General features: G+C 41.0%; 1 long non-coding RNA gene across 1 annotated transcript in view; it reads left to right on the top strand.

Moving 5' to 3' along the window:
- Positions 1 to 481, top strand: part of LOC311023263 — a 19495-nt gene extending 19014 nt beyond the window's left edge. Inside the window, exon 4 of the long non-coding RNA XR_014598204.1 lies at positions 329 to 481. This is a non-coding gene — a long non-coding RNA (uncharacterized lncRNA). The remainder of the gene's footprint in view (positions 1 to 328) is intronic.
- Positions 482 to 6000: the final 5519 nt, after the last annotated feature.

The raw sequence follows: 6000 nt of genomic DNA, 5'->3' as shown, positions 1-6000 counted from the left end.
CTCCCCCAGCTGACTCCTCACTCATTGTTTTGAACTGTGTGTTAGCACCATTAGCTGCTCGCCGCCGGCTCAGTCGTCACCATGTCGAGAGCCGCGTGGAGGCGATTTCCCAAAAATAAATATACTCGACTTTCCTCATTCCTCGTTCAAAAGTGTACCTTCCAACAACTCGCTGTGTGATTTATACGTTTGTTGCTGTTGTGTTTATAGATGTATTGATTAACCGTTGAATGTGAAGATGTATGAATGGGTGTCTTTGTTCGTGTGTGTGCGTGTTTGTGTGCAGCATTAAGACAGAGAGAGTGCTGACCCTGGTGTTTCCTTGTAGGGAGTGGTACAGCTCAGAGGTGTGTGTGCTGAGGCACGTGGATGGCTTAAACACACACTGCCTGCACTGCCAGCAGCCTCACACTCCTCCATGCATGTGTGTGACTCCCTGTCGTCACCAGGTATTCCACCAACACACTCAACTGTCTTCACTCTACACTGCTGTCGGTCAGATAACCACAGAAAACTTTTCCACAAGCTGTCTGCATTTAATGTATTTAAACTCTATGCTACATAAGTCACATTTACCTGCAAAACTATAAAACTGAGTTGTTTTTCTCCTCTTTACATATTTTACTTTCTGTTCTGTTTCTATTGTTCACTACATGTATTCTCTTGCATCGCATCGTTTGTGATGACCTCATTTTCTGTTACGCTTCTGTTTCACACATTATTTCCCTATTTAGTTTGACCTGCTTTGCTTTGCAATATCCTGTTTTTTCAATAAAGGGGCAGTTTGGATGAGTGGAACCGGGTTGTATGAGGTACTTATCCGCAGTCACACTGTTACCTACGATGGAGGACGGTTGGCACATGTCCAGCTCAGAGAGGCGGACGGGAGTGTCAGTGCGGCAGCATAACGTATTTCAGACACCTATAAAAATCAATCTCACTTTAAGTGTATGCTATATTTAGAATATCTTTGCGTTTACCATGTGGGAAGACAGACATTTCCTACGGGGAACTGAAGCTGTTGTATAAGTCTTGTATCCCAGTCATTTATCAGACCACAGGGGTTTCTGGTCTACCGTTGCAGTGATCAGTTAGTTAGTTATGTGTTATTATACAGTATACTGTATTCTGTGAGATAAAATTACTGTTTTCTTGAGTTAAGTCTGATGACTGTGCTGCCCGCCACATACTGCAGGTAATCCAGTGAATATGGATAAGAACCTCATACTACTCCACTTCAAAATACTTGTACTAGTCCTTAAATGGTCATTTTACCTGAACAAGTGGGGGGATTTCTACCTCCACCCTGATATGGAGGTGAGGGAATTGAACCCCTGAGTGGCTGAATGGGAAATTGAAGAGGATGCCACAGTTCAAGAACTCAAATGAATACACTTTTCTGATTATTATTGTTTTCCTCTAATTCTTTTTTTTTTTTTTTTACTCATGAACTGTCTGTCTCCATGGAAATTGAAGCTGTAAGACGAGAAGCTCAGCTATAGATAGAGACCTCTTCCCTCTCCCGATGTTGCCGCATCTCTTTGATTAATTGTGGCCTGTTTGACTTCAGGAGAGCAGAAAATAGCCTCCGTCTCCCAGCATGCCGCTGCCACCTGTGGACCTGTATAATTAAAAGTAAAGAAGGAATCATCGGGAGGATTCCTACTTTCTTAGAAGTTAATCGTCATTGAGGAATAACTGGACTATTATGGGCCTAAACACCCTTTATGTTTTTTGGAATCAGAATTGAAGGTGAAGATAAATACGACCAAAATGAATCAACCTTTAATGACCTGAAAACACACCGTGAAAGGGTTTAAGCTCAAAGATGAAAACACTGATGACTCAACGGGACAATGTCGTGGTAGTGACCTGTCAATCACAAGGTAGCCACGCCCCCAAAGCATCCCCTGCTTTATGGTCTTTTTGACTTTTAATTGGGACAATGATTTACTAAATAAACATCATGCCTGTGATAGAGACCATAAAGTCATGATTACAATATTTACTGAGGTAATAAATCAAGTGAGCCCCCTTGTGGCCAGAAGAGAGAATGCAGGTTGAAGACACTTCCACATTGGTTTAAAAGATAAGACACTGACTTAATTTGTGTGACTAATGAAACCTCGGTATCTTCAGACTAACTTTGGGATGTTTTATGAAGAGATCAGGATTCATTACAGCGACATCTGTCCTTTCAGGTGCACATTGTCTGCAAGTTTTTATTATTATTGTGAGACGACACTGAAAGTTGATTTGCCGATACAGTTCTCATTTTAGCTGCATTTTTTATTTTTTGTTGATTTCATTGTTATATTGGCCGACGTGAAGACTTTCCCTTTAGTCTCCAGGCTCGAGCTGACATCATGACGGATCTCCTTCAGAGCCACAAAAGATGTCAGACATCAGAATCCCCGTCACATGCCTAGACTGACCTTTAACTGAGGTTGAAATGAAACGACAGGTCGTGTCTGTTCGGCGTTTGTTGAATACTGCCGTCCCTCAGATGGTGAACGCACCTTTGATATGAGGATTTACAGGTTTGTACAGAGGCGTTGGTACATGTGCTGTTCCCGACCTTGTTGTTTGAATGTTTTGCAGCAGCATCAGGACAGCTTGCTCCCTGTCGTCACCACGGTAACCTTCTAACATGTCAGTTTGGTCAATAGACACGCCCGGGTTGATACCTGTGCTGGATCCGTGTGCCGGGGTCACAGTCGGACATTCACATTCACAGGGTTCACCTTCCTGCAAACATTGATCAACCTCAACCTCCTGCTTGCCTTTCTCCTCTCTTTCCCGTCCTCGTTTATCCTGATTACCCCAAAATAAAACAATCCTCACGCTCCTCTACTCTACAGAAATAATGTCACTTCCAGAGTCATTTTAAACCAAACCTTGAACATTTTACTTAGCAACATAGGGTCCTGCAAACAGATGCTGCTAACCAAAGATGAAAAAGCAAACACCAATGAAAAATTCAATTCATCCAACAAATCTGGTTCAGTTTTCCCTCCAAAACTTAAAATGAATTGGAAAAAAGTTAGATTTCACAAAATATTTAAGCTTGACTTCAAATTTGTTGATGTTTAACCTTTTAAACATTTTCACTGCAGTCGCCTCTTTTCTGCCCTCCTCAGTGCTGCTTGCTCCTGCGTTATTATACAGATCATTTAGGGAACATCTTTGTGTCGTTTAGCTATGATCATTCTGACGAGGAGGAGGAGGAGGAAAGAAGTGAAATAAAATCTCAGCCAGAACACGAAATCAGTCTGTGGATCAATGCATCGCTCCGTTGTCCCTCCGGCTGCATTGTGACTCCATTTAGGAAATTGGTCCCACGATTGATTCATATGCTTTATTACAGTTCCTCTGTAGACATAAAAGACCATACTTACACTTCATTTGCAAATATGACGCAGTAAAAAAACCTCAACAACCTTCCCCCAAATCTGTGTTTTAATTATTATCCTCACCACAAAGTTGCACAGCGGCAGAGTGACGGCCAGTGAGCCGCCACTCTGATCTGTATGGAGGAAGTTATCCAAAGGGCCGACCGAAACAAGCCACTCAGCAGCTACGGAGACGTTTCGGGTCACAGTGTGTCAAGTTTGACATCAAATATCCGATGATAGACATCTTTGTCACATTCACATTTACGGTTGGTTATATAAGGAATACTGAGAATGTAAAGGAAGATACAAAAAGAATACAAATGTGTGTTTGCTCTGTTGCTGACGGGGACGAATTATGTTTTTTTTTCTGTTTATCAATTAAATGTGCTAAATTCCAAATACAGAGCGTTATTATGAGAACACGGAGATGGCTGAGCCGGCAGTTAGCAGCTAACGGATGGATAGGTAGGTAGACAGACAGACTGACTGACTGACTGACTGTAATAATGTGGAGCACACATACAGAAAGCTTAAACATAACGAAGAGCTTGTTATCAGTTCAAAAATGAAAAAAACATTATTATTATTTGCAGAAGTAATAGTTATATATTGTGGTGTTTTTGGAGCCACGTGACTCACTGTAGCTGTGTGTGATATTTCTCTTTTTGTCTGCCACTACATATTACATCAGCCTCCATCAGTGAGTCCGTTTGGGCAGCAGGATGATTCAGCTGGCCTCAGTGTGACATCTCTGAAAGACAGACATTCCCTGCTATAGGACACGGGCATGTTAGCACATTAGCACGTTAGCATGCACGCTGATCATCTGTACCTGGCATTGCCAGGATGATATTTCCAAATTCCTTAAAAAAATGTATCTGTGAAATGTTGGAAGAAACGTTTTTCCAAGTAAAAAATGTTTTTACGGGATAAGGTTTCGAGGTTACCTGTTTTAAATCTGTGAAAACTGTTGAAAAAAAGATTTACTTTTTTCAGCATTGTTTTTCTGTATGTTTGCTCATGTAAATACTAATTTCAACCACAAGAAGCTGAAGTGCAACACGACCCCACATTAAGCATTGAGATTAGGGGGAGAGAAAAACTATTGTAACCTATTTTCCCACCTGTTTCACTGACAAACAAAGGGAAAGATTATCTGGCAAAACCTTCCTTCACCTGTTCTCAAGTCATTAAAACAGGAGAGAAAACGATTCAGATCCAGATAGATGATTTCACACGAAAAGGGCAACAGTGAAGAAAACTAAAGATGTGTAAAGCCTCTCTGTTTAGGAGGATGCTATCATCCCCCCACTGCATTCTGGGGTCGTTCATTCCCGCAGTGTATTTGTAGCCACTGGAGGCTTTGGATTATTGGTGTGTGTCATAACAACCTATAATAATAATAATAATAATAATAATAATAATAATAATAATAATATAATCCCATAATATTCGAGCGTGAGGCAGTTTCTCTGTTTGTCCGTTGGTTCCCCCAGTAGCCTCTAGATGATGCTGCTTCTCTCTCTGGACTCACTGAAAGGAGGACTCTGTCTGAAGCATGGTTGGCTTGCTAGGATGCATAAACACACACACACACACACACACACACACACACACGTACACACACACGTACACAGCCCAGCTTGATGAGTTTCAGATAAGATTTGGCCTGCAAATTCAAGGCCAGAAGGATGTGCTGACAGAATGAGTGCATCACCACACTGAATGAATTTAGCCGTGTATCGACACATTGACACTGTCACTGAACACATCGTCACTTGTTTCACACATCTCTCTGTTAGCGGCCACCGAATCGTTGCCGAAGACACTCTGAATGAATTAAAGTGAAAAAAGCTTGAACTCTACAGTAAAATATTTAGCTTTGACATTTAAAAAAATGTGAAATTATCCGTCATAGCTACATAGCTTTAACTGGGATTTGATGATACTACGCAAGTCTTAAAAAAATGGATAATGTATCCAATTAGTAAGTAAAACGTCATTTATACAGCACCGTTTTAACAAAGGTGAAAAAGTAGCTACACTGTATATGGCTTTTTGTCTTGTTTACAGTATAATTATTTGCAGGTATCTTCAGCCTCAAAAGCTATGTTTGTTTTGCAGTTATTTATTTATTTATTTGCCAATGCAGAGCAACAACTCAGTGGGGAGATCAAACCTCAGCACCAATGGGGGTGATGGGTCAAACGATTACAGGAAGTTCACCCAGGAGACCGCTGTTAGTGTAGAGTTGTCATTAGTCATGAGACTGAAGTTAATGTCAACCGCGCTGTTTTACCTCATTGAGGTGAGAATGTGTTGATTCAGACAGACAGTGTGAGAATAAACATAATTGTGTTTTTGGACATTAAAAACAAGTAAACGTGTTCTAGTAGAACCTGAAAATGAGCACACGCCCCCTTTAAGGTGTTGTGAGCGTAGATGCTGACGGTTTCATCAAATCCTGGATTACTGTATGTAATGATCATATTTGACAAGTTGTGCAATACAGCCATATTAAAAAGGTAATAAGAGGCTTGGAGAGGCTGGTAAATGGAAGTTTAGTACAAACATATCGTTTTTGGTGTGGAACTGAAAGAGTTGA

Source organism: Eutrigla gurnardus (assembly GCF_963514095.1).
Source record: "Eutrigla gurnardus genome assembly, chromosome: 13".
Taxonomy (NCBI): domain Eukaryota; kingdom Metazoa; phylum Chordata; class Actinopteri; order Perciformes; family Triglidae; genus Eutrigla; species Eutrigla gurnardus.
Note: the sequence above shows the minus strand (reverse complement) of the source record. Positions and strands in the feature narration are given on the sequence as shown.